This window comes from Semicossyphus pulcher, unplaced genomic scaffold (genome assembly GCF_022749685.1).
Source record: "Semicossyphus pulcher isolate SPU_LCO1_2020_fin unplaced genomic scaffold, fSemPul1.0.p SCAF_7, whole genome shotgun sequence".
In the NCBI taxonomy this organism is placed as follows: Eukaryota; Metazoa; Chordata; class Actinopteri; order Labriformes; family Labridae; genus Semicossyphus; species Semicossyphus pulcher.
This window is the reverse complement of record NW_027211748.1, coordinates 9,472,108-9,499,289: the sequence shown is the minus strand read 5'-3', so window position 1 is coordinate 9,499,289 and position 27,182 is coordinate 9,472,108. Positions and strand designations below refer to the sequence as shown.

The 27,182-nt window shown below is 43.2% G+C and overlaps 1 long non-coding RNA gene across 4 annotated transcripts; it reads left to right on the top strand.

Moving 5' to 3' along the window:
- The first annotated feature begins 746 nt into the window (after positions 1-746).
- On the top strand, positions 747-27,182 carry LOC138611070 (uncharacterized). 4 transcript variants are annotated; one of them, XR_011309599.1, is made up of 4 exons: positions 747-815; positions 10,217-10,311; positions 17,525-18,385; positions 26,417-27,182. It is a non-coding gene; the product is annotated as an uncharacterized lncRNA (long non-coding RNA). The 4 variants fall into 4 exon arrangements; XR_011309597.1 differs by lacking the exon at positions 747-815 and adding an exon at positions 4,177-4,350; XR_011309598.1 differs by lacking the exon at positions 747-815 and adding an exon at positions 7,420-7,599.

Below are 27,182 nucleotides of genomic sequence, written 5' to 3'. Positions count from 1 at the left end.
TGACTGAATGCTGTTATTGCAGATGCTGCAGTTTTGCACATCCCAGCATTTTTAAAATTTGTTTTCAACTACATTTTGCTCATAAATTCTTGATTTTATTTATTGAACTCTTATGCTGCACAGGGTATTTACAGTCCTGAACATATTAAATGTAATAATATTTTCCGTTCTGCCATTTTCTATTACAGTTTTATTGTTTGTCCATTTGGGCCCAATTACGATGATTACAGTTCAAAAAATATAAAGCAAATCCTACAAAAATGGTCATCACACTTAATAAATAATATAATTTGTATAATAAATGTTCCAATGGAGACACAAAAATAGCCACAGTGAGTTTTTGGGGGGAAAAGTCATTTTCACGTGAGGTTAGAGTTAAAAAAAGAAACTGAATGTTATTGGTACTTTTTCTTTCAGTGATGTCATTCAAGCCTTTCTGAGTTGCCGTTTGTTTCATAGTGTTGTTGACAGCAGCACAGTGGCTCCATCCATCCATCTATGTGCTCCTACATCTGAATACATGTGACAAACTCTCCCACGGCGGGGAGCGCGCGCCTTTTTGGAATTAGCCACGCGGCACCCCTCGCATAGTAATGGTGGCTCGCGCTTTGAGCTTGAACTTGACCGCAGGAATGCGGCTCGTGGGAACGCAGGCTCGGTGCTGCCCTCCTCTATTCACGCGCACAGGTCGGTGTCAGCTGTGATTAGCATAAAACCCAGCCTGCTTCAAATTAAGGCACGAGGACGGAGGCTCGCGCTCCCTCTTTCACACCAGGCAGAGGAGGAATTCACAGGTCTCTGCATGAGCCTGAGAGGTAAGAACTTTATTCCCTTTACTGAGTTTATAAATAAAGTTTTGCTTTTATTTATACAGCGCCTGTCCTCTAGTGCTAATGAATCATTTCTACTAAATGTCTACTTCCGGTGTAGCTACAGTTAAACAGTGTTTTTATAAAGAGAAGTTCATGGGGACATAAAAAGTCTGTAAGTTTCACCACTGTGGAAGATTCCAACAAATACGTGTTTTTTTTAACAGAGTTTCTTCATGGTTTTAACTGTCTAAAAATATAGTAGTAGATATTTCTTAATAAATTATTTCGGTCAGAATGTGTTTGTTAACATATTCCTACTTCAAAGTAAGAATTTGTCACATTGGTGACCTGGGCAAAGATGAGCATTTTAAAAAAAGACTTCCTTCTGTCCCTAAAGCTCGTTTCAATGTTTGGTGCAGAAGACATGTTGTTATTCTGTGGACACTTTGAATGCACTGCTGTGGTATTTTTTATGTTGTCCTCTTTACAATGTAAATATGACAATATTTGTCTCAACCTTATATAGACTATAACTCCTTTTGTCTTTAAAAAAAAAAAAATGTTCCCATCATTGACATGTAAAAAAATAGATCAATTGTGTAGGCTAACACAACAGAACACATTCAGAACTCATTTTCAAATTATATTATATTGTTGTAAATAATAAACATTAATGGACATATACTCAAAATATTACAAAATAAATAGTATACTAATAATATTAATATTAAGAAAATATTAATACAACAGGACAGTTTTAAAGATAAAATATGAAACATTTTATTGATCCCATATTTGGTGAATTTTACTTATTACAGCAGCTGAAGTGAAGAAAAATAGTAATCAAGTGATAATATAAATACACACAGCCACACTATGATTATAATGATGTTTAACTATATTAAAGGAATTGAAAATGACTTGGAAATCAAAGGGGAAGCTAGAGGTGCCTTCACCACAGTGTGTCTATAATAAATGACACTTCAATAGGAAAATACCTGATGATCAAAATAAAATGAAATAATGATTTCACAAACATAAAATTGACATGTTTAAAAAAAGCATTTCTCATATGATTTTATTAAGTCTTGGCACACAGGCCGTGAGCCTGATGCTGTGTCTTCAGTGGCTTCTGTCTGACATGAGGCCTAAAGCTTTGACATGAAACATGCACACATTGTGTCTGCACACAGATCAAACATAAAGAAGTAAAACATTCACATATTTATGCCGCAGAGGGTTTAACATTTTGTGGCATTCAATTTAAATGTCAGAAAAGAGGAAAAATATCAAATTCACATGGATGAATGAGAGACAGTGCTCACTAAAAACATGTCTAATTAAAGAGCTTCATTGTTAGTGTTTTGAAACAACTACTGCATTTTTCACAAGTATTAATCAATGAAAAAAACTCAAAATGCAAAACTTTCTAATGCAGCACTGCAGAAAACATAAACAGAGCTTACTGTGTCAAAAAGGTTTTATAAATCAAAAACTACTTCACTACTTCCTCTCTTCTGGACTTAATTAACTGGTTAGAAATGGTCTGACTGTATCTGTTCATAAAAAAATGTGGAAAAGCAGAATAATTCCGTTTTGATAGATAACTTAAGGAGAGATTAAATCTCTGAGAGCAAACTGGGACTCCATTTTAAAAGGACTACGATGAAGCTAAAATAACAGGTAGTCCTGGGATTTACAAAAGATTAACTGTAATATCAGTAATTTAATTCATATCATCTATAACACACCTTTATCCTTCTGTTTTTGATAAATACAAAAATACAAAAAAGATTAGTAATATTTATTTTGTAGCTGTGAGAATAAAACATTATTGCACTCATCAACTTCTAGATTTCATAAGCCTGCATCCTATGTTCATAAATAATAATAATGATAATAATAAAAACTATAACTATTATTATATTTTACAATAGTTGGTAACCTTTTACAATACTCCACTCCTGTTTCTGTTATTTAACCTTTTAACCTTTGGTTTCAGTTTCAGCCGGTGAACCTGTCTGTTAAAAAATGTCTCTTTAAAAAGCAGTGTGTTAGTGATACTTGATATAAACCGATCTAACATCATTGTCCCACATCTTATATAAATACACTATAGCTGGTATACCACTATTGTTTTCACAATATTCTAAAATACTCTATAGACTTAATATAATATATAAGCATAATAGTCTATACGTTTTCCAATAAGGAACTTACTTACTTACTCTTACTTAAATATCGGCCGTCATATTTTTCCATGAATGATTAGCTGCTTATTAACTGTAGTATAAAACATTTAAATATTTAGACTTTGTGTGCACAAAAAAAGTTTTAGTTGTCCTCCTTTCTTTTTTCTTGTCTTTTCTGTCTCGTGATCTCCGTGTTAATAGTTTTTAGACAACAGAAATGTCCGTATAAAACAAAGTTAGAGTCAACTGTTTGGACGAGGTGCTCCTGCTCCTTCTCACCGACGTGTGTCGCTGTTTCGTCCTGTAACGACGCTTTTTACTGTATGCTGTATTTCTTTAGTTTACGCACGCGCCTGTCTGCAGAACATCGTTTCTTTTTAACATCTAAACAGATAAAATGTGCTCCTCCTCCTCCTGAAACAGCTCCAGTCTGTCTGTTCGTCTGCAGGTGACAAAAGGAAAACAATAAATGTGACGGTGTTTATTATTCCGATCATAAACAGGCTGTAAACACCTGAATACCCAGCATGCAACAGTATAAAGTAGCTTCTTACAGCAGTAGCACACCGTGTAGTATTATTTTGAATTATTCGCTTTCATTTTTATACAAAAAATAAAACCAGCCAACCAAGAAGTGTAATGTGAAGTTTTTCCTTACCTTGACATTACATTGTATTGATGGCATAATCCAGGAATAAGGAGAGTTAACAAAAAAATGAATAAAATCATCTCGTAGATAATTGAGGACAACCTTTAAAATGGATTCCACTATTAAAAACAGACGTGTTAAGATAATACTAAAAAATAAATATATTTTTAAAAAAGTACAGTAATAATGCTAATTCCTTTCTTAAGAGAATAAACAGGTGGTTATCTGTCTGTAGTGACGACCCTAACATCAACAGATTTACGAGTGTTGTTGGCGCAGCAGCGTCTGGATGTGATTCTGATTTCAAAATAAAAGCAGCAGCAGTAACCTACTTTCAGGCTAGTTTATATTACCGGTTATTCCCCCCCAAATATCACAGGGCCTGTTTGACAAATTTGATCTGAGCTTTATTCCCTCCTTCTCCTCATCATCACCATCCTCCTCCTCCTCCTCCTCCCTCCTCTCTCTCTCTCTCTCTCTCTCTCTCTCACTCTTGCTGTCTGCAGCCGCTGCTCTCACATCACACTCCTGTCTGACTGGCTTTATCCGCTCAGAGAGGATTTTTATGCGTAAAAGAAGAGGCAGATTGTCGTTAATGCTTCAGGAAAATTATACGGAAGAACTAAAAGGAAAATAGCGTTTAACAACAACGACAACAACAAACAGGCACTGCAATGCAACTCACACAGGATACGAGGTAGGCTACATCTCTCTCACTCTCTCTCTCTCTCTCTCTCTCTCTCTCTCTCTAAATATTGGGGCCTATTTTTTTGGGATAGAGTGAGTAAAAGAGGAAAATTATAATGCCCTAAATAATGTGTTTTCATTAGCCAGAGAATCTATGTGGACGTATACATTTTTATTGAACTTAACTGAATTGTATGTAGCCTATATTCTGTAATGAGTGTACGTGCAACATGGTGCACGCTTATTTTGGCTTTTTTGAAACATTTCTTTATAGTTTCAAATTGGCACGTGATACAATGATTCTATTACAAAACAATAATTTATATGTTGATGCATAGCCTAAAATAGAGGATATAATAAACTTACAATTATAGCAGAACCTACGTCCTAAAAACGCTTCTACAAATCAGTTTAATCTTGCAAGTATTTGTATTTCTGATCAATTGTTTCAAATATAATTTCAAAACTAATATATAATAATAACTGAGATATTATAGTAACACAAAAATAAACTATAAATGCACTAAAGTGTAATAAGGACCTTTTAGCAGCACAGACTGACTTTAAATCATCACAAAATGTTCCCAAACTTTACGCACGTTTTCTCACCATCTCGTCTGTAAAGTTTCTGCAAACTCCGGAATATTTAATGAGGCCATGTGCTCATGTGAGAAGCATTCGTGTAGTAGAGGAGGAGGAGGAGGAGGAGAAGGAGGAGGAGGCCCCGGGCAGCGCTGCAGTGCAGAGTTCAGCAGGAGATATTGTTGTGAGCCTGGGAAAGTGTAGCGGGGCTGACGCCAGACTCTGCTGGGCAGGGTGGGGGCACCTCGAGGATCCCAGACCGGATTGTCATGTTAATGTCTCCCCGGCACGTTGTTGAACTTGATGTTGACTTCTTTCTTTACTGGGGGGTGAGAAAGAGGGGGGAAGGAGGGGAGGGGGGAGTTTTCCCTGTCACTTGTTTGTGGGAAAATCCATCTGAGGACACACACACGAACACACACACACACACACACACACACACACACACACACACACACACACACACACACACACACACACACAAACGGCCACTTCGTCCAACTGTTCTTTCCCCCTTTCAGTACAGTTGATTTAATGCATTTTATCTCCAGGAAATAATAGAATTTAGTGCTAGTTTTTAAAACACAGTACAACAGTTAGCTAAATAAATCACGTCCCAAATAGTTTTTAATTTATTTCAAAATAAAAGTCTTTTATGGCGAGGCTGCTATGGAGTTCAAAGCTTTTATTTAAATTAAAGTCAATTGCAGGAGACAAAATGTGGCCCACATGAGGTCCACTGTTTATTTTTAATGTATAGTGATGTTTTTTAATATTTTACAGATTTTTTTATGTGACTTTTTAACCGAATATTTACTGTATGTCTTTATTTATGATATAACAGAATTCTAGATGGCAGAACTAACATTTGCAAGCAGGTTTGCAACAGTGCCACAGGGATGCACGTGTACTCTTTAACCCTGGCCGCGCATGCTCAGGAGCAATGAGGCTTGCGCATCCAATCAAATTGAACTCATGCTAATGTAGAAACAATAATATGTAATTTTCAGAATTGTGTGTAGGCCCTTTTTAAACCGTGCACACTGTAGTGCCAGTTCAATTACATGATGTTAGCAGCGGAGTCACAGCTGATTAAATCTACTTATAAATGATGCAGAGAAGAAGAGCAGTGATACAGTATAGAGGCGGACCTGTGCTGCACCTCCATGATACTAACAGATTGCTCATGCGCAATAATCAGATATGTACCTGCTATCTGATGCAAGCTGCGTTTGGAAACCAGGAGTGTAGGTGCCTGCTCTGTTATTGGTTTACCTACACACACACACACACACACATTCCAGCACCTTTTTAAATATCCTTTCAAACTTTCAAAGATATTGCAAGTTGCTATTCTTGTCTCTGAAACCAGCTCCTTCTTTTATCACTGGGTGTGATAGTTATCGCGCGCACTATCTCATCTCCCTAGCCCAGATATCACTCAGATCACATTATCACTCCCGATAAGGATTCATATTGCCTGAATATGCTATCAGGGTTTGGCTAGCTGTGGGCCTTTTCTGCACCAAGGACAGAAACCCTGAATTCCTCTGCTCGGTGCCTGAACAGCTACTTTTTTTATTTTGGCGTATTAGAATAAAGAAAAACAGCTCGTGCAACATTTTCTCTTCTTTTACTGAGTATCTGCATTTTGGAAACATTACTGATATTCTTTAAGATTTCGTTTATATGCCTTGAGAAGCCTGTTGTAGGTATTATTGGTATGATATTGTTACAATAGTGGAAGATAATCAACAGCAGCTAAAATCTGGCTACTTTAGCACGTAAAGGGAATGTAGGGCAGCTAATCGGCCTTATTAGAATTGTATAACATGTGCACAACACAGAGGAGAGCTGACTGCGCAGCAGTGTCTACATTTAAAGGGGTTTTAAGAGCGTTTCTCTCTTTTTAAATTATCTTACACAGACAATATTAAATAAAACACAACTATAACTTTTATGGCTCAAGATTTGTAGCGAATAAAACTACACCTCTAATGGAAAAAAATATATTTGAAAATGATCTGTAGCTCCAAAATATTGATCAGAATGATAAGGAGTTAGTTCTCATATAACGATGGATTATAGCGTCTTTAAATGTGGCAGAAAATCGAGCCACGAGGCTGCTAGGTAAGTCTTCTATGTCTAAAAATAGTTTTGAACAATGTTAAATTAATTTCTCAAAAATAAATCCATTGTTCTTATAATCTCGTGTTTAACGCAGCTCCACCTGCACCAGTCCCCCTTTGTTTTTTCACCACTTTCACGCACTCCTCTGAAGCCTCTTCTACGGCCTGACTAATGAGGATAATTGGTGGAATAAACTCCTGATTGACGCACACCTGCTTTCATTTTCAAATTGGCTTTAATGATTTCAGACACCCCCCTCTCTCCCTCCCTCCCCTCCCTTCCCTCCCTCTGTCTTCTCTCTGAGGCGGAGTTTCTCCCCTCTGCTCACCGTGAACACTCTGTGCACTTGTCAGTCGCAGCTCGCGCGTGTGAGGACGAGGACACATCCAGGTCTATAGAGAGATCGTAGGACACTTTTAGCCTTCATATTCTTCCTCTTCTTCATTATTTTCTCTCACTGGATGCGATCAGAGCAGACTGATGAAGGCGGAATTGAAATAGTTGGAGGATATTGACTGGAGTGGAGTGGAGTTAGCTTAATGTGCAAGTAAGTGGGATGCTGCCTTTATGTGACTCGTGTAGTTGATGTGGGAAAAACCAAGCGGGCTTTTTGTATTTTATTCATTATTTTATAATCTGCTTTTATACTGTTATTGTATTTATTGTTACAGTAAGCTGAATTATTGTTTTTCCTAGTAATTTAAACTGTAGCTGTGACATTACTAGCATTAGAGGCTGTTTGATGGGAACTTTGTTGTCTCTGAGGCCTGATGGCTCAAAACTAGCAAGAGCAAACCCCCAATGTTAGCAAAAAAGCTACACTGACACTTAAAAAATACCTAAATATTGTTATGAAATTATTTTGACAATGTTGCAAATTGACGAAGTGGTGTGTCCGGCCTTTAGCTACATGCATTTTGCTTAGGCACCAAACTGTCTTGATGACACTTGCGCAGCATGCTTTTATTTGGGCACCACTTTGTTTCTTTATGGTGACGCCATTAAAGGAAAAGTTGAACTTGATGGTGGGCCTAGTCTGTCAGTCAACGTGTTGGTGATAGTGTGTGTGTGCGTTTAGATGTATGTGTGTGGATGTCAAACTAGTCATGAAAGCCAATTCATTGTGTGTTTTAAACTTCATTTCGACCCCTTATATTGAGCAATATATTCATTACATTCATTCACATCAAAGCTTTTATTTTGTTGAGCAGCTTTGTGTCTCTATATGTGAGGGGCTCAATGTGACCACAGGCAGGCTCTCTCTCTTTCTTTCTCTCTCTCTCTCTCTTTCTCTCTCCTCTTCATCCTCTCCTCTCTGTGTTGGTGTCGGAGGGGCGGCCCCTTTAAGAGACGACGGGTGTTAGTTTGTGTCTTTGGTTATCTAGCTGTATGAGTTTTAATTTCATAAAGCTAGAGAACCGAAAGTACGAACTGATGCCGAGCACTTCGGAGCCCGGGTGTGGGGGGTCCTCTCGCTCCGGCATGGAGGAGGAAGAGGAGGAGGAAGCAGCGGCAGGAGCAAGCAGGAGGGACGGATGCTGAGGGAGGCTGCACGAGGCTGCCGATGAGGAGGAGTGAAGGAGGTGGTGGTGGTGGTGTGTTGGAGGGTGGTGGGGATTCCGCGTTATATTAATTTTAACGTTGTTGGTCCAGCTCAGGTTCAAAGGAGCCGCCCGCGTGTCTGTGCGCGCGTGAATGTTGCTGCGTTTAAGGGCTCGTGTTTTGGGCATCGCGGTGATGCTAGGGCCTAATGAGGAGCCATACAACGTCGTTTTGTCTAACTTTATGACACAAGATAGTGGTGCACGTGGACAAAACACACTGAAAACCCTCAGTCCGTACTGTTGTGTAGTTGTCATAACTGTGTGGGTGTTCTAACATTAATATCTGAAGGGGTTAGACAGAAATAGTTAAAGGACACGTGTGATTGGTCCATCCGGGACTCACGTGACGGTGTTGGCAGCAGCCAGAGTAGCTGCTTTTTAAGATCTCAAATGTTGGCTATTGTTGCTTGTGTAGGCCGAGAAGTTAGCATTAAGCTACTAGGGTTAATTTTCTTCTTGAATTGATCCTGCACAGCTGAAAGCAGACTCCCTGACTCCTCTGATAGTGAGTGTGTTTCCTTTATGAGTGGAAGTTATGTCCCCCGGCTGCAATTAACTTAGCATTGGGAGTGTGATGTTTAATTGTACACTACTTGGTGCAAGATGAAGCCTCAGTCGAGGATGACCAAAGAGTTGTGTGCTAACATGTCTGATAACATGGTTTCAGGTTAATGTGGGTTGTTTGCCTTTTTGCTTCCCAACCAGATCATGCAGCACACAACACATCCAAATCTTATTACATCAGTCTCTCAGAGCGTAAGAGACTCAACTGTACACGACCATCTCCGGCCTGTTTCCAACACGCTTTCCTCACTGAAGCTGAATCCGGGTTAGACACAGCAGATACGTTCAAATTTGTGTTTTGCAGGGTGGATTATTTTTGTGTTTGCCTGCGAGATAAGAACAAAATAGGACATGGGCTCAGAGTTTGATCTATTCTTAGAGCAGAATCAGCGAGCCTCGGAGATGACTGAATATCCCTGAAGTCCCAGCATGCTCTATTTAGACCATGACTGACAATATTTGATGTGCGCCGTTAGACAAGAGAGCCTGGATGTTGCGTGTGAATGTGTGTGTATGAGAGAGTTGTTGACGCTGGCTTATGAGTACCAATGTGCTAGCATACAATTTGACCTCCATGTCCTCCATCATGGTATGATACAAATGAAATCCGTGTAATGTGCTGGTTTGATTCCACCTTAATAGTAAAGACGTTTAGAGTATACATCCTGTTCTGTACCATAGCTCTGTGGTATACTTCTTAGTGCGACATTTCCCACCACATTTAACAAGTTTTGCTTTTCAGAAACACTTCCCCGATTGTTCATGCAACACAAAACATGAGTCAACTTGCAAAAAGCAAAATAATGAGACGTTAATGGGAGAAAACACTGAACAAGTTTGGTGGAGTGCTTTTAGCTGCAAGGTCAACAAAGCTGCATTTATTTCCTCCTCATTTTTCCCTCCACTGCCACAAAAGCCACTTATTTATTCCTGAAATGTGTTGTTTTATTAAAAAAAGAGAGCATAAACTGATTCTGTTTTCTTTTATCTTTAAAGGACAATGGCAGCGACGTCGGACCCGAAGTTCGCATCAGCTCACGATGAAGACAAACTGCCACCGGACAGGACGAGGAGCGACAGAGAGCCTGCAGGTAAATAACTTAAATCACATGTGCGTATATAAAGAAGTGATTCTTCTGTGAGTTAAGCAACAACACAGGATGTCACTTAAAGCACAAGCGTTTTCAGCCGTATGCAGATATATTTGATAAGTTCAGAGAAAGGTTCCGGTCGGACTCGTTTGCTCGAGGCCTGAAGATGGTTTTGTTTCAGCAGTGTTATTTCAGTGATGGTGCAGCATGGCTTGTAGTTGATTTCGTCCGTATTTGTGGAGCTGTTGTGTGAGTGTGTGTGTGTGTGTGTGTGTGTGTGTGTGTGTGTGTGTGTGTGGGCTGTGTGAAAGAAGAAAAAGCCTGAGCCTGAGTGTAAAAATATTGAGGGTTTTGCATGAAGAATGACTTAGAGTGCAGCTCTGTAGTAATCCTCACCGTTTTATTCAAGTAAAAGGGGCATTAAGAAGGACATTTACTGCCAGTTTTATTTGCCCACAGTGTAAATGTCAGTTTTACATCATTCATATATGTATCATAATACTTACATACAGTGTGGAGCTGCAGTAAGACGTAGCCTACAGCCACAGAGAGTAAACGCTGTGATTTGAGTGAAGTGAGACCTCCATGTTGAATTCCATCATTCCTTTGAAGTATTAACATTTTTTACATTGTACATCACCCCCATCCTCCTCCTCCACACACACACGCACGTCTCTCTTTCATTCTCACACGTCCAGCGTTTTATCCCTTTAAACACTGTGATCCTATTTGTCAGGTAGAGTGTGTGGTAGGTGCAGGGGAGGTGGCCGTGTAATCTCTGCTGCGGTTCTTTATCCCGTTAGCAGAGCGCGGCCGACGTTTGGACCTGCTCATGTGGAAAGAGCGTTTGGGTGGCTCTGTCCTTTTCGGCCCTAATGCCTCGAACGAGCCGCCCTCCCCTCGTGCAAAGTGTGGAGAGGCAAAGTGACGATATGCACGGAGGTGTGCGTGACTTAGAAACGGCAGCGTTCAGTCAAAACGATGAAAACATTAGATGCTGTGAGGGTAAGCTGTTGTTAGATGATCAGTGCGGTGATGTGCTTTTAGCTTTTACCTTCAAATCAAGAGTAAAATTCTCCATTTTTAAGTCTCTTTAGAAATAAACGCTCTGATATTTTCAGTTATTTCAGCAAAGATGGAAAAAAACATTCCTCCGTTACGCTCGTCTGTCTTTTCCCTCCAAATTCCTCCTTAAATAGTCCCGCGTTTGGAATTAAACAATAAGTACACATTGTTAGCAAGGTCAAATCTTCATGGTTGCACAACCTTGAGGCTCAATATAAAGCTCAGTTATTCAAATTTAGTGTGGAGTTCTTTGAGGCGCCCAGATTTTCCCAAGCTTTCTATTAGCATATGCAAGGGCCGGCCTGTGCTGCTGTTTTCTAAAGTGGATGTAAATTATAACCTCAGTATTATACAGGCTGATAGGAGATAAATCTCTGCAGTAATGCATTGCAGGGAGCGGGGGGTGGGGGGGTGTTGTAGAGGGGTTGAAGAGTGTGTGTGTGTGTGTGTGTGTGTGTGTGTGTGAGGTACTGTACAATAGCCGGTGGCAGATGGAATACAGACTAGCAAAGCGCTGGCTAATAGCATGCTAAACTCCCTTTTCACTGGCTCTAGTTTTTCAGGATTTGTTCAGATTTTTCTAGAAGAAGTCGGACATTTTTAAGATTTATAGATATTTTAAAACAGTTGCGTTATAAGCGAGCTGGATTTGCGAGTGTGTACACATCGTTTTAAAACAAATATTAACACAGGGAGATTACTAAGTCGAAATTTGCACTTGTGCGGTCCAAAAGGCTGAGGGGCTTCAGGCCTCACGAGCCGAGTGCAGATCTCTTTGGAATCTCTATGCAAACTAGGGCCTGAATAATGAGATGTATTTATGAAGGGCTGGGAAGGGGGTCCCTGCTTTTGAAAGCAAGTAGGCCGGAGCCTGAATGGGATGGAGGGAGGTGGGGTGTGGGACAAGGAGGAGGAGGGGGTGGACGGGGTGTGTGTGTGTGTGTGTGTGTGTGTGTGTGTGTGTGTGTGTGTGTGAAGAGGGGGTACGGGGGGCCCCCAGCAGCCCGGGCCTCGGCTGAGGCAGCTGTGAAAAGGGGTCCCGTCTTTTTCCCACGCCCAGCAAGACGCGAAACAGTGCCGCAGCTCGCTCGGGTCAAGTCCCATCGCTAATATATACACGCATACATACACACGCACGCACGCACACGCAGAGAAAGAGAGAGAGAGAGGCAGAGATGTGTGTGTAAAAGTTGTGCAAATTAACAAGCTGTCTGGGAAGCTCTGTGACATGGGGACACCTGCTATACTCCCAGAATGCTTTGCAGACTCATCAGGGGCCAGTGGGTTGATGGGACGACAATTAGGTCATAACTTCAACTTGAACTTAAAATTCAGTTGAGACTGAAAAGAGCCTGGATTATGTTTTTACTAATTTTTTGCAGGTTTAAAAACTTAAATAATCTCTTCTGTTGTTGCTACATTTAAAAAATATAACTCTCAAAATTGTTACGTTTTTTTAGAGCAACTAATAGTTAAATCTTTATGCTGCTATGATGCAAAAACATTGGATTAATCGTGGAATATTTTACTTTACTTAGTTTAATTGTTGACGTGTCCGTTCACTCAGTCTACCAAGACAAACTTGGCCTTGTGCTTGATCCGAGACCCTAACTGTCAACTTGGCATTGTCTGCGTGGACACACACACCCACACACGCACACACACACACTGCTTGTTTCAGGCACACACAAAAGAAAAATTTAAACATGCAGTGGAGGAGGGTTGGAGGGTTGGAGGAAGACAGAGCAGCGATGGAGGAATGTTTTTAGAGCTGAACTCTCAGCCTGACCTTCTGTCCTTCTTTAAATACAGAGTTCATGGAGCTGAAAGACGGGGCATGTTTGAGATGGAGAATACTGATCAGTGTCTCTTTCATAAGGAACAATAATGAGCATGAAAAGAAAACGCAAAGAAAGACACAGAATATTTAGTTTATTGGTGTTTATCTGCGTCTTATTGCGCCAAACTTTCACTTAGTTGTGTTTGCAGGCAGCTTTTCTCTCACACTGCCGTCCTCCTGAAGCCGGTGTCACACCCATCCCTTCCCTCCACATACTGGCACACCAATCACATCGGTGCATCACTCCTTTCCCTCCCCGCTCCCGCCATAGTGGTGTCACACTAATTCTGTTCCCCCTGCTGCTCGAGCTCCTCTCTTTAATTCCACACTCCTGCTCCCTCTTTGAGTACATTAGCAAGCATCCCCTCTTTCCTTTCTTGCTCTATCCCAACTCCTTCTCCCACCTCTCTCCTCTTTCTCTCTCCCCCCCCCCCCCCCCCCCCCCCCCCCCTCCTCATCATCATTTTCCCTCCTATTCAGATGAGTCTGAAATAGAGAGGGGGACCCGTCTAATTAGCTCTGTAAAGACGCTTTGTGGCGGTCAGTGTGGCCACCAGTGTGTGCACAGAGAGGGGATGTGTGACAGCTAGTGTTAGCATTAAGAACGTGTGTATGGGCCCTTAATGAGGTTTGTTAGCTGAGTGTGTATCCTGCCGTTTGAATGCAGCCTCGGCAGCCTTTGAAGGAACGGAGATGAAGAGAGCGAGGAGGAGGAGAGAGAGAGAGGAGTCTTTCAGCGTGGCAGGTTGCAGAATACAGATTATGTATTATGCTCAGTGTGGTTTCCATTTCAACAGGAGATGACGGGAGGATAACGCTTCACTTGCATGTTGTTTGGGGGAAAAGTGGGAGATATATACGGGGGCCATCTCGTCAGGCGTAAGGGGGGTGTTAACTCGCCACAGAGATCTCTCATAAGGCCTCAGCAGATGAGAAAAAAGAGAAACAGGAAGTAGAAGATACTGTTTTTTTTTCGGGATTAGTTGCTCATAATTCAAGCAGTTTGCATTCCCCTGTTTGGACACATTAACAAGCAGTAACTTTAAATATATTAAAAGGAAAAATACAATATATGAGTGCAAGAATTCATAATAGGAGGTCAGGTAGAAATTAGACAACAAAGACAACAAAATAAGTAACTAAAAATTGAGAGACGAAGGCAAACTTTTCAACCCGGGTGTCAATATATTTTAAAACATTTTACTCTTAGTGCTTTATCAGGATTTAGTTGAACATTTTGGCTATGAGTCGGGTGAAAAGGGGGCGAAAAACAAGAGCGAAACCAGCTCAGTAATAAGGAAATAGCTCGTTGTGCCCCTTTATTGTGCAGCTGAAGTATTACACATCCTTATACTTGTTATCTTCTTTCCTTTTTACAATGAGGATTATACGCTACATACGTTCAACACGAGGACAATCAAACAACACGTCGATCTTCTGTAAAACGTGAGAGGAAAAACAAGCATTTTAAATGTAGACAAAAAGCAGAGGAGGTCTGGCGTTGTCGTGGAGATCAGAGATGCAGGCAGCGGATGAGGTGGACGGTGGACGCGGAGAGAAACCAGGTTGGGAAATGAGGGATTGTATGGAGGCAAAGAGGCGACCTGCTGGGCCTGCCTGCTGCCTCACAGATTGTAAACTGTCACTCAGGATGCACACAGACACGCAGGACAGACATCATTTGCCCACATCACCCTCTACGACTGAAACTGTCGCCCCCTCTGCTCCCCTTCTTTTTCTCTCTCTCGCTCCATTTCCAGGCGTTTTTTCTCCCCCCTCTGCGCGTGCACATGCATGTATATAAACTCCCTGATCCATTTCCTCTATTTTCCACCTCCTCTGCGCTACTTTCCCTCCGTCTCCGGGTCTGTTTTCGCTTGATGAAATGAGTCAGCTTGCAGCATACTCTCCCCTCTCATTGTTCGCTGGTTCGTTGCCTCTCTGTAGGAGGTAGAGAGTGTTTGGGCTCTTTCCCCTGTTTTACCAGTTTACCAGTGTAATCCTTTACAGCGGCACAATGAGCTCTCACTCCAGCCGCAGGATTCTATTAGGCTCCCAGAGAGACACGGGATCTCCATAAATATTTTCCAGCTGCCCCTACACACCCCCACACAACCTATACCGCCTCAAACTGATAGCTTCCTTTATACATTTAAAGCAGAACCCCCTTTTTTTACCTGTCTGCAGAGGAGAGGCCGAATAAAAGCGTACACACTTACATCACCGGCGGCTTGTTAACGCTGTCAGCTTCACTCCCAACACAGTGTTTCCTTTACAGCCGCAGAGCGAATAACAAGCAGCTGGGAACAAGCAAACGCTTGTTATACGCTCTTTGGATGAACGTAAAAGATGTTTAAAAAACGCTGAAGTCATCGGAGGATGGGGTTCGTGCTCTGCGCCGCAAACATGATGCCATTAAAGTCTGTCAGCTGATGCTCGTCGTGCAGATCAGAGGCACAGCTGGATCTGTGTCAGTAATTTCAGACATACTTTATGGGGGTTTTATTTAAAATAGTACTTTTTTTTTAAAGAGGGAATGTTGTTAAGGATAATAGGGCAACAGCAGTGATGTTTCAGCTCCGTCTGACCTACATGTTGGGATGAAATCAGAACAGCAGACGGTCATAAAAAGAGGAGAATGAGGCAGAATAAAGATGTGATTATTTGGAAGCTTTTTAATTGTGTTATTTTACAAAGAAGACATGCAACGTGTGCCGAATCTATATGCATCGCTGATGTCACTGCAAGACTAAGATAATGTAGACAAGCTTGAAATGTATCTGGAATCATAAGGTTTGTTTAAAACCATGTAGTGTGTATAGTCTGTTTGTGTGGCTCCTTTAACGCCTTCTCATTCTGCGTTGGAGTTCACATGAGCGCAAAGAAAACTGCGTTCCACATTTAAAAGCACCTATGGGACAAGGTACCAGTGGCTCAGCGGTAGAGTCGGTCGTCTCTCAGTCGGAAGGTTGGTGGTTCGATCCCTGACTGCTGCAGTCACGTGTCAAAGCGTCCTTGGGCGAGATACTGAACCCCAATGATGAACCGCAATATGAATGTGCTCAGACCCTGATTAGAGATCAGCACTCAGAGACGAGTGTGCTCTCTGTCTAATAAACAGGAACAGATAACTTGTTCTAACTTGTGGAACAGGACATTAAGTCTTCATAAACCACATTTTATTACATGCTAAACAATATTGATCTTTAATATTAAGGCATCTTCACTTTTTATGTTGTAAATATGAGAGTGTGTCTGCTGCCTGTTGCTGCTGCGGTGTCTCTCTGTTTTGTTCAAGTCCAAAGCCACGGGTCACAGCGCTCCTCTCCCCCCCTCTCCTCCCTCCTCTCCTCATACACAAACATATCCCTCCATCTCCCGTCCGTCCCTCTCCTCCTGCCCCCCCCTCCCCTCCTCCATCCATCCATCCTTCCCTCTCCTCCCATCTTGATAAAGCAGCTCTTTTCTCTCTCTCCGGGTGGAGGGCTGCCCTGAACCAACATTGTCCCCTACGCCGGCTCTAGTGGGGGGCCCTATTGTGTGTGAAGGAATGGGGAGTTAACACCCATGTCTGCACCCGCTCAATGGGGGCATTGTGTCTGAATCTTCCTCCGGCTCACCCAATCTCACCCCGCGTCACTCCCCTGCTCAGGCCGAGGCAGGGTCTGCTCCTTGTGCTGCCCCCCCATTATAAGAAGAAAACGCGCACATAACTCAAAACTCACAAACATATCGGAGCGCTTTAACCCGTTCGGTTCTGCGGCGAGAAAAACACAATGAGCTGTGTGTTTCTTCGTTGGTGTTTGGGCAGAAATGGGGGCCAGCGGGTGCACGGCTCCTGAAGGAGGCCCCCAAACTCTTTTTTCTGGTAGAAAAGAACAAAGCGAGACATAAAGGACGATATAGTATTAGCATGAGAACAGAGTATTTCGGGATGCTGCAGTGAAGGAATCCTGCATCCATGTATGCTCCTCATTGTTGAGTTAAAGTGAAACATGTCCCCAAAACAGAAGTATCTATATGTTTAAACCGGGTAGGTTCTGTGTGATGCTTTAAGTGTGAATGATTTGTGGTAAAACAATGAGCAGAAGCGGACGCTGTGTCTGTGTTTCATACAGCATGAGCACTTTTATTTGCTTCTGCAGCAGCGAGCGCCTTGAGGCAGGTTACAAAAGAGCAAGTTGGCGTTTTCTTCCCACATATTTTTAATCAAAGTGTTAGTGTTTACATTTGCATTTGCATTGAGCAGAGGGAGGCTGAATGCCAAAGGTGAGATTTTGAAAAACACTCTCCTTTCCTTTTTTTCAGATGGAAACAAGGGTGGGTGGTTGGAAGGCTGCATAAAGGCTGCTGGATGACTGAACTCGGAGACCCGGCGCAGCTCATCATCATCGCCACGGGGCTCTCGTCTTCCTCCTCTTCCTCCCGTGGCCCCGTACCTTCCATCCAGGGGTCCAGCAGAGCCAGTTGAAACCCGGGCGGGGAGCTCGGTGAGTGGGCCGGGAAGGATGGAGATGCTCCCTGAAGGCTGGAAGCACCTCTGGAGCTAGCGGCGTGCAGGAGAAATCAATACGAACCACAGAGCGCTGCACGGCTCATGAGTGGGGTTTCCTGTGTTCGTCTGTGGCCTCGAGGCCCGCAGACCTCCAAAGGACAGACCCCTGCGTGGCCCCTCTCAGCTGCAGCCCCGGCTCCGCGGACTGGACCTCAGTCCCGATCTCCGCTGGCTGTGTGTGGTTCTGCTGAAGGGGATCGCTCCCCAAATAATACCCAGAATGCTGAGAGAGTGCCGAGAGGGATGTTTCTCTTCTCTTGATTTTTCCTTCCTTCATAAGATTGACATATCCCCCACCTCCTGCCTCGGGCGCTTTAACAACCAGTTTGGGAGTTCTGCTTTTGACTCACTCTCCATCCTCGACTCGTCCGCTGTTTATTCCCCGACCAGTTTTTATATTTGACAAAGAGACAGTACCATCTTTATTTTCTCCTCCGCTCTTCTCCTTCGCTGCTGTAACCATGGTGAGCTGTAGACATGTGTCTGTTACAACCTGAATCCTCCATGATGTCTGTTATTCAATACCAGACTGAAAAAGTGACGGCGCAGGAGAGAGGGCCGGAGGTCACAGAGAGAGAGACCCTAACACACCTTGTGGTGGAGATGGTGAAAAGGCAAGTATCACTTTAGCACTCAAATGTTCCACTTAATGAACAGCTCTCAGTGATCTCTCACTACCTCATCCACTGTCTGATGTGTGTGTGTGCCTACACCCCGGCAGCCTGTGTAGTTACATCCACTTTAGGACTTTGATTACAGCTTTAAAGTTTTTCTTTAACTCTCAGAAATGTTTGGAATTTAACTCAAATATTTCTGCACACGATCTTGAATGATGAGTTACAATTGGAACTACTTTCCTCCTCTGCATCTCCACAACTCAGCGCTGTGTTTGTGCGTATGAATGGACTGTATATGCTCGGCCTTGAATGTGTGCCAGCGTGCAGCAGCAGCAGCAGCAGCAGCAGCAGCACCCACAGCTCTTCGTCACAGCGATGCAGTTTTTTCCCTCCAGATGGGCACAGATTCAGACAAAATGGCCGCCACTCTTTCCCTCTCTGCCAAAGATGGCGGGCGCATCTCTGTCGTCTGCCATCTGTGCGTCCGTTAGCTGTTGTCGAATGCAAATCGGGGCTAATTGCATTTGCATAACCTCCAACCATTATGTCGTTTGCGTGTGCTGATAATTGCTGGTGTGAACGCGGCCGGCGCAGGTAGCGAGCGAGCGAGGTGATGCTTTAAAGCGCGTTTGGTGCCGTTTGTTCTGTCCTCTAAGGTTCAGGGTTTTTTGCGCCCTGAATCGTGTTTGAAAGGTGTTCGATTGCACGTGAGATCAAGAGTGTGGCCGCTTGCTCTGTGCCATATGGCGTGTGATTCCCTCGCATGCAAATGTGACACTGTACAAAAAGATTAAGGCGAGCCTGTTTGAGAATCAGATGGCGCTCTGTCACGCATGCAGAGTTCTTTAACACACACAGACATACATAACGCACCGATGAAGGCATTAAGCAAACAGAGCAGCTCAGACACGCACACAGGCTCTAATTAAAAAGGGATCCATAGGCCCAACAAACTCCAGACACACAGACCATAATAGTCTCATTTTCATGCATGTTGGTGTCTGGTTACCATGGCTGCATGAGACAATAAATAGGTGATAAAATACAAGAAAATGGCGCCTGTGTTGTAGCTTTGAAGAATCATATTATTTCCCATGAAGCATCACTTCAGATCTCATAAGTTGGCGTTAATATAACACTCCGAGCCGTTTATGTGACTGAAGACGCTCACGTTTCTGCGTTCGCCGCTTCGTCGTGTCTGATTGAGCTGCTCTTGTTTTTGGGGGGCGTTAATTCATGCGATGAGAGTCGTCCGAGTAACAAAGCAGCGCTCGTATTTGCATTCGCCCATCAGGGCAGCTGCCTCGCTGTACAGTTATGTCTACTGTGGGCAGCAAAATGGCGGTCACGCAAATCACAGGGTCTTTCTGCTGGTCGTGGGAGCTGAGGAGAGGAGAGAGGAGGAGGGGGGGGGGGGGGGGGGGGGATTTTGGGGCGTCTGGTTTGAGAGAGGGGTTTGGGGGTCTAGACTGTGGGGTTGGGGGGGTCGCTCATGAGGGGAACATGGAGTGGGGGTGTTTGTGGAGAGGTTATTATTTGAGAAGAGGAGGAGGGGGGGTGTCTGGTTTTTAGGAGGGACAATTAATGAGGAGGGGGGAGGGGGGGGGGGGGGGCAGTTTGTCTGCATTTGTGAACATGTGTCTGCGTCTCGGACATTTGCATAGAGCGAGGAGGGCGTCCATATGCCGCGCGGCGAGGCACATCTCTCCTCTCTTGAGCGAAGACCCCGCCGAACGCTCAGCCACATTACCAGGAACTCGCTCGGCACTGTTTCCCACAATAAACGCTACCCACTACACGCGAGCCTCGTGTTTGTCGCATCACCGTTTCTGTCCCTCACACCGGGCCAATGAGGAGACGGGAGGCTGCTGTCAGCCAATGGCGGTCTGTAAAGAAGCAGGAAGAGGAAGGAGAGGCAGGAGTTTACCCTTGATGTGCCGGGCCGAGAGAGAGTCAACAACAAAATGCTGCTACGAGGAGCAGAGAGGAAAGAGGAGGAAGAATATGGGAGGAATACTTTGTGTTAGATTTACAAAAATGACACAGTTGGGGAGAACAAAAATGGCAAACTAAGCAGCTTATTAAAGACAAAATTATAACACAGCAAAGTGCGGCTGTCAGACACGGGATGGTGGCATATTTACAGATCTATTTGAAGAGTAAAGAATGAAAAGCAAAAGCCTCCCTGTCACTGAGAAGTAATGAAGTCATGAAGACGATGTGGTCATCACGAGGCCTTAAACATGCAGACATTCAGACACAGACACAATGCACATCTCCATAATGCCCCATGAATACTGACGTGTGTAAAGTGCGATCGTCTCGGAGCTGGAGGTCTGAGCTCGGAGCGTGGGAATGTGAGGGGAACATATGCAGAACAGGCGGGCGCTGGCGAGACGGCCCTGCTAGCATGAATGCTGTCGTAGCAGGTGAAAAGAGGACCCTAGAGTTCAGGGGTCAAGGCCAGTGCAGGGGCTGTCTGGCCCGTGTGGGTGTGTGTGTGTGTAGGGCCACTTTGCTCGTCGTCTGGGTGTTGCAGGATGCTAATGAAGTAGCCCGGCTGTTTGATAAGCACTGCTGTCTATTGTTAGCTCAGTCTGGTGGTTCAGACTTGGACAAGAGCTCCTTCATCATCTTATAGTCGCAGCAGAGCAGCAGACAGGCAGATCGACAGGCAGTCTGAAGTCAGACCTCCCCTGCTGAAGCTGTGATTGTGTTGTCTGGAAGCTTTCTCTGACATTTCTTCTGAGTGACACGTTGGTCTCAGACTCTCCGGTGCGGTGCCGCTCTTTGTTTCTGCCAGGAGTGAAGGCAGTTTTGTATCACGACTCCAGATTTCAGCGACGGAGGGAATCGTCTCGATCACACTGGTTTAGAGCAAACATTTAAATGACAGATTGGAGTTTTAGCTGCTGTGATTTCTGTCAAATCGAAGCCTGAAAGCCCTTTTATTGATTTGTCAAAACTTTGAGATCTCGAAGTCATATTCTCGTTTCCACTTAAACCAACAAATTCCACAAAAAGACAGTTTTTCCTGCGTTTGTGTGAACAAAACTATTAAAACAGTAACACTGAGTCAATCCTTTACACCTGATGGTGTGTTTCTTTATTACCTGGGTACTGTGGTTTACTTCCAATCAATCCACACACTGTCCTTCTGCTGTAAATACCTATTAGAGACCAAATGTACATTAATCCGCAGCTGAAAGTAGTCCCTGACAAAAGCTCTGTCCGTTCCCGTTTGAGTCACATTTGCTGAAAATTAAAGCGACCAACTTTTGAGGAATTAATTTAGACTTTTTAGGAAATAAACATGAACTTGTGACTTAATTTTAAAGATGTTTATCTTCATGATAAACAAATAGAGGGCTGAGTGCCACCGTATTTAAACAGCTTTATAGTGGGCTCTGTCTGCTTCCTGTCACATGATCACATCCAGCTGTCAAAGAAGAATCACGCCGGCAATTCTATTATATTCATTTATTATGACACCTCCCGCATGCGTAAAGGTGCTTCACTTATAGTATCCCTTTAAGAGAGAGAGCATTACCTCATCAGGAGCCGTGTAAAGGGAGGAAGTGAGTGAATGGGTGAGGGAGCGCAGTGCTAACTCTCTGCCTCCTTTATGCCTGCGGGTGCAGGCTTCATTAGCTCGACAGAAAGGGACGGCTCCCTCCCCGTCCCCTCAATAGACCCATAGACCTGTCTCACTGGCACAGGCTCGGCTCAGTGGGGAGGTGTGTGTGTGTGTGTGTGTGTGAGAGTGTGTGTTCCCAAACCATTCACACACCTCCAGGCTTCATAGTTTCTCACTCAAGCCTAAAGGAAGCCCGGCATTGACACTTTTTTGAGTCTCACATCTTTGTGCTTCGTCGTCTTGTTTTCCGTCTCATGCCTTCCATTATTCTCTATTTCACTGTTTTTGCTCATTGTGTTTTTTCTTTCAGTCGCTTTCTCTCCTGAATGTCTCAGATCTCGAACAGAAGTGGACTTTTAGTCAGGAACCATACGCTGTACTCCGGTCAGACTGCTGTGTTCCTGCAGCACATTCAGTTTTTAGACTTATTCTCCCATTTTATCCCGACTCTTGTGACTTTACAGACATTCAAAGAGTTCAACAAATCCTTTCATAATAACTTAATGATTTCTGTTCTGTTGTATTTCACTAAGATCTCAGCATGAAGTGGTGAGGAACGTATTCTTTTTCTCTGATAACTGAGGACATTAATTCAGCACATATTGTTATCACAGCAGTGCGTTTGTCTCCTGCGTAGTATTTTACATGAATCTGCATGTTGTATCAGCCACCACCAGAACTGAATCCCCTGTAAAAAACCACATCCGACACTATTGTCCCATTTTTCTTGTTGTTATGAACTGTGATTGAGAGAGAGAGTCATTTCTCGCTCACTTTAAACCCTCTGACTGTCACAATGCTTCAAAGCAGTAGGTAAATAAACCTCACGTGATCTAAATGAATTAGAAACATGGAGACGATCGATTTCTATTCCTCATAACCCCGCTATGGCGCCTCTGTTTCCCATCAGGCACTGTGTGCAGGCAGCTACTCGGGGTCCTCCTCTAGCGGGTGGGAGGAGACACGTACGCGAGGAAAGGTGCTAGCAAGGATGATTAGCATGAGCAGCCGCCATCGTGTGCTCTGCTTAATGTTGTGCTGCTGCATTAATGAGTCCAGTTTGCATCAGACAGTCTGCTCATCACACTGAATGCACACACACACACACACACACATATGCTACACATATAGAGTGGTAGAATAAAACATGTCTGCATGCACTCAGTCATCATCAGAGCTTAGATTCACTTCTGCAGTACAGTTTGGGCGCTTCTGTTTTGTTTCCTTTTGTCAGATTAAAGCTGTAAGTGAAATCTAACTTAGTGTGGATATTAAACACACCATGTTGTGATTATTTATCCTTTAATTATTGATTTGTAGGAGCGTCCGTGTCAGAGCTCTGTGGGTTAAAAACTTGCATGAAAGTAGAGTGAGGAAAGTTTGTTATACCCGTGGTGAAACGCACGCTTTGACTCAGAAATAGAAGCCTTGATAGAGAGAGAGAGAGAGAGAGAGAGAGAGAGAGAGAGAGAGAGACAGTGGAGGAGAGAGAGAGGCTGAGACGGAGGGAGGAATGAGAGTACAATACTGTGGCCTGGTTTGTGGTTCCAGAGGGATAGAGACACTTTCGTGTTTCCCCTGCAAAACGAGATAGGATGAGCTCTTTTAACACACACGCACACGCACACACACACACACCTTGTTCCCTCCTTCTAAGTGAGCCCCGTCTACATTCATGCAGCTTTGTTGTTGAGGCAGCAGGAAACTTATTGCCCCAGATTTAAGCGAGCCTCCTCCACACATGCAGCAGTTCGCTGCCGACTCTGAAAACGACTCAAATCATCATCTCGTCCTTTTTTTAGATTTTCTGCATCACTTCTTATCGCAGAGATCCAGTGAACTGTGTGTGTGTGTGTAACAGACAGCCTGACCTCTGACCCTGCCCCGCTGTGAGCCGTTCATTCCCATAGGCTGGGGGGCTGTGGTCGTCTGCACACACACACACACACACACACACACACGGCCGGCTCTATTGGTAAAGCCGTCCCTCGGCCACCCATTCAGGGCTCAGTCACGGCCACTTAGAGCGCAGCAGACTCGGGGATTCAGACGAGCTGTGATCCAATGACATGTATTTATAATGAGGGGGCTGCGGGGACGTCTTTGTTGGACGGACACAATGTCAGCATAAGAGTGTGTGTGTGTGTGTGTGTGTGTGTGTGTGTGTGTGTGTGCGTAGGGACCGATTTTTATTCTGTGTCTATTTACATCTTTCCTACTTCTCAAACTCTTTCACACACTTTCTCTGTCCGGCCTTCTTGAAATGGAGAAGAACATTTACCTTGTTTGTTTGTGTGTAAACATCATCTGAAGACCCGTCCAGAAAAAGTTTGAATCAAGTTTAAGTTGAGTCTAAGTCAAGTTAAGTCCTTGCAATAACTCCAAGTCACGTCTCAAGTCTTTTAAGAAGAAGAAAAGGTCGAGATGCTCGTCTTTAGGATACAATTATCGGCATGCTGGCGAAAAATATCAATATTTGAATTCACAAATGTACGGCGATTTTGAGTCACCGCATCACTACGTCATGACTCCTCGCGGCGGTGCTTATGGCGTAACTGAGGGTAATTTGAAGGTTAAAAAAGAAGAAGAAGACAGCAGGATGTCAGACAGCGGTGAAAAGAAGTTAAGAGATGAGCCAGCAATTTTCAAATCCAAAGTCCTGAATCCTTTTTCCAGTTGTTTTTTCGTTGAATTGAATAAACAGACTGAAAACACGTTTGTTGTTTCATCTCAGTTTGTGTCAAATTCTGTGAAACTGACACCAAATTGCAGCGAACAAAATACATTAATCTTACTCTTTACCTTTTTAGGGCCATTTTATCGTTACCGTGGGCCACGTATCGCTTATTGTATCCTGTCATGAGTTACCCACCCCTACTCATGTTTCAGGTCAAACCTGTAAATCTGTGTGTGTTTTACACACGCCAAACGCCTCTCTCTGGGAAGAAGAATTCATATTTGATGTAAGCTGTGTGGCTGAAGATTCATTTTCTCTTTAAGTATCATAAAGACTTGGACGTGGAAACTATGAAGTTTCAATTAAGCAAAGATTTGAGGGAGTCAAACTGAGTCAAAAGTCTAAATCTGAAATTATACCCCTAATTTATAATGTTTTGTCCTTTTTCTTCAAAACATTAGACAGAACAATGTAACCATAATCTTTTAAAACAGCTCGCAGTGATGACAAGACGTCCAAAAATATTCGATATAAAGTTAAAGAGGGACTCGGCTGGACTTAGATTAGAGCTCACACTGGTCTGCACCTCGCTCTGTGTGTGTGTGTGTGTGTGTGTGTGTTCTCAGTGTTAGCGTTGGTTAAATCAAGCGCAACTAATGTTTTTTTGCATGGAGAACACAACAATCCGCTCTTTGATTTTGACAAAGTGTATTCGTGCTTTTAAGAGTCACACTAATGTTGTGAAGGCCCCGACCTTCACTTTTCCCTTTACAGTGAAATAATAAATCATTAATAAATAGCATTACACTCTTTGCTACTTCCTCTCTGTGTGCTGGAAGGTGTTCATGTGTAGTCAGGACTGCAGGCTGCCCTCTGCGTACATTAGCTTGTTGTTGGGACAGCGTGGGCAGAAGAAGAGGAGCCCTGGAGAGCCGACCGGCTGAGGAGGGCCCTCGTAATGACCAGCGTCTGAACACTGCAAATACCCAGGGACTGCGGTCTGCTCCTGATCCCCTCAATCACCTCCTCCAGTTCCTGCTCCTTCTCACAACCCACACACACCTTCATTTTTACCGTCCATCAGTCTGTGCTGTTGGTAGAAATAAAAGTGGCATTTAAACAAAAGAACATGAAGTAATTTGGGGTTTTATAGAAGGTTTTGCAGAATAAAAAGAAGGTAAAAATGCTGCTGTTTCCACTGATTTATGATCAAGATTAAAGTCTGGCCAAATTAGGATTAACTCCTTCTCTCTGCTGCTGGGATCCTTATCTCGTTCAGTCATGACGGTGCAAAACCAGACAGTCGAAGTGTGTCTGGATTGTGTGTGTGTGTGTGTGTGTGTGTGTGTGTGTGTGTGTCTTCTCCCTCGGGCGTAATTGAGGGGTTCCCTGCTGACTGTGTGTCCCGCCGTCACTCCAGACTCCAGAGGTCAGAGGTGGACGAGTGTGGGCTCAAACACAGACACATATTGGTAGTCATGAGGAGGGAGTCCCTTCTGTATCGCTGCACCCGCCCTTCTCCTCTTCAACCAACCCCGTGCTTTTTTCTGTCAGTCACAAAGTGCTGCGTCAGTCTGTGACGTGACACACACACACACACACACACACACACACACACACACACGATTATTCACTGTGAGAGCTCGAGTGTAGGCCTTCATGATGTATTGTTTATCGTGCACCCACTGATCTCTGTCTTCTCGTCTCTCTGCAGGTTTGATGGTGCGACGAGGAAAACCCCTGATTGGCTGAGCAACTTTTCAATTAAAGGACTTTGGACTGGATTGAACAATTTTAACCATTTTTTGTAGATTATTTTTTACAGAACATTTAAAACCTCTGACACCAACTTTTGTTTCTAAAATCATCAGTCTCCACTTTCCCTCTAAAGTCGCTCAAACGTGTTCAAGTGAAATATTAAAGCTCTGCTGAATCCAAGAAGAGACGTAACATCAGATACTCCCTCTGTTTCACCTTGTGTGCCTCAACGTGTGTTTTTACTGTTAAACCGCAAATGTGTTGGAGCAGTAAAATATGAATATATATAAATATATGTCAGACTGAATATATATATTTATATTTTTCAGTTTATTGTATTTATGATGTAACTTGATTTAAAGTGACATGTGACGCTTGTTGTTCATTAGCTGTTCAGGTGTAACTGCTGTCATTGATCCTGTTGTGTGTTCTGAAAGAGTGTGAAGTAAGACATTTCCCTAGAGTCATTCAAAATGTTGTGTTTGTTTTCATTTCAAAATAAGAGTCAGAGCTGTCGCTCTATAGTCTTGTCTCCATATCAAAGAAGAGTCTGTTGGAAATTGAAATAACTTGATATTATTTTCCTACGTATCATCGTTTGAACTGTTTGACCTCCTGTAAAACTGTGTGTGTGTTTAATCCTGTGTATCTATATGAACAATAAAGAAAAGATTGACTCTGATGTTTTTCTCTAGTTAATTATTTTCTGTATTTTTATAAAA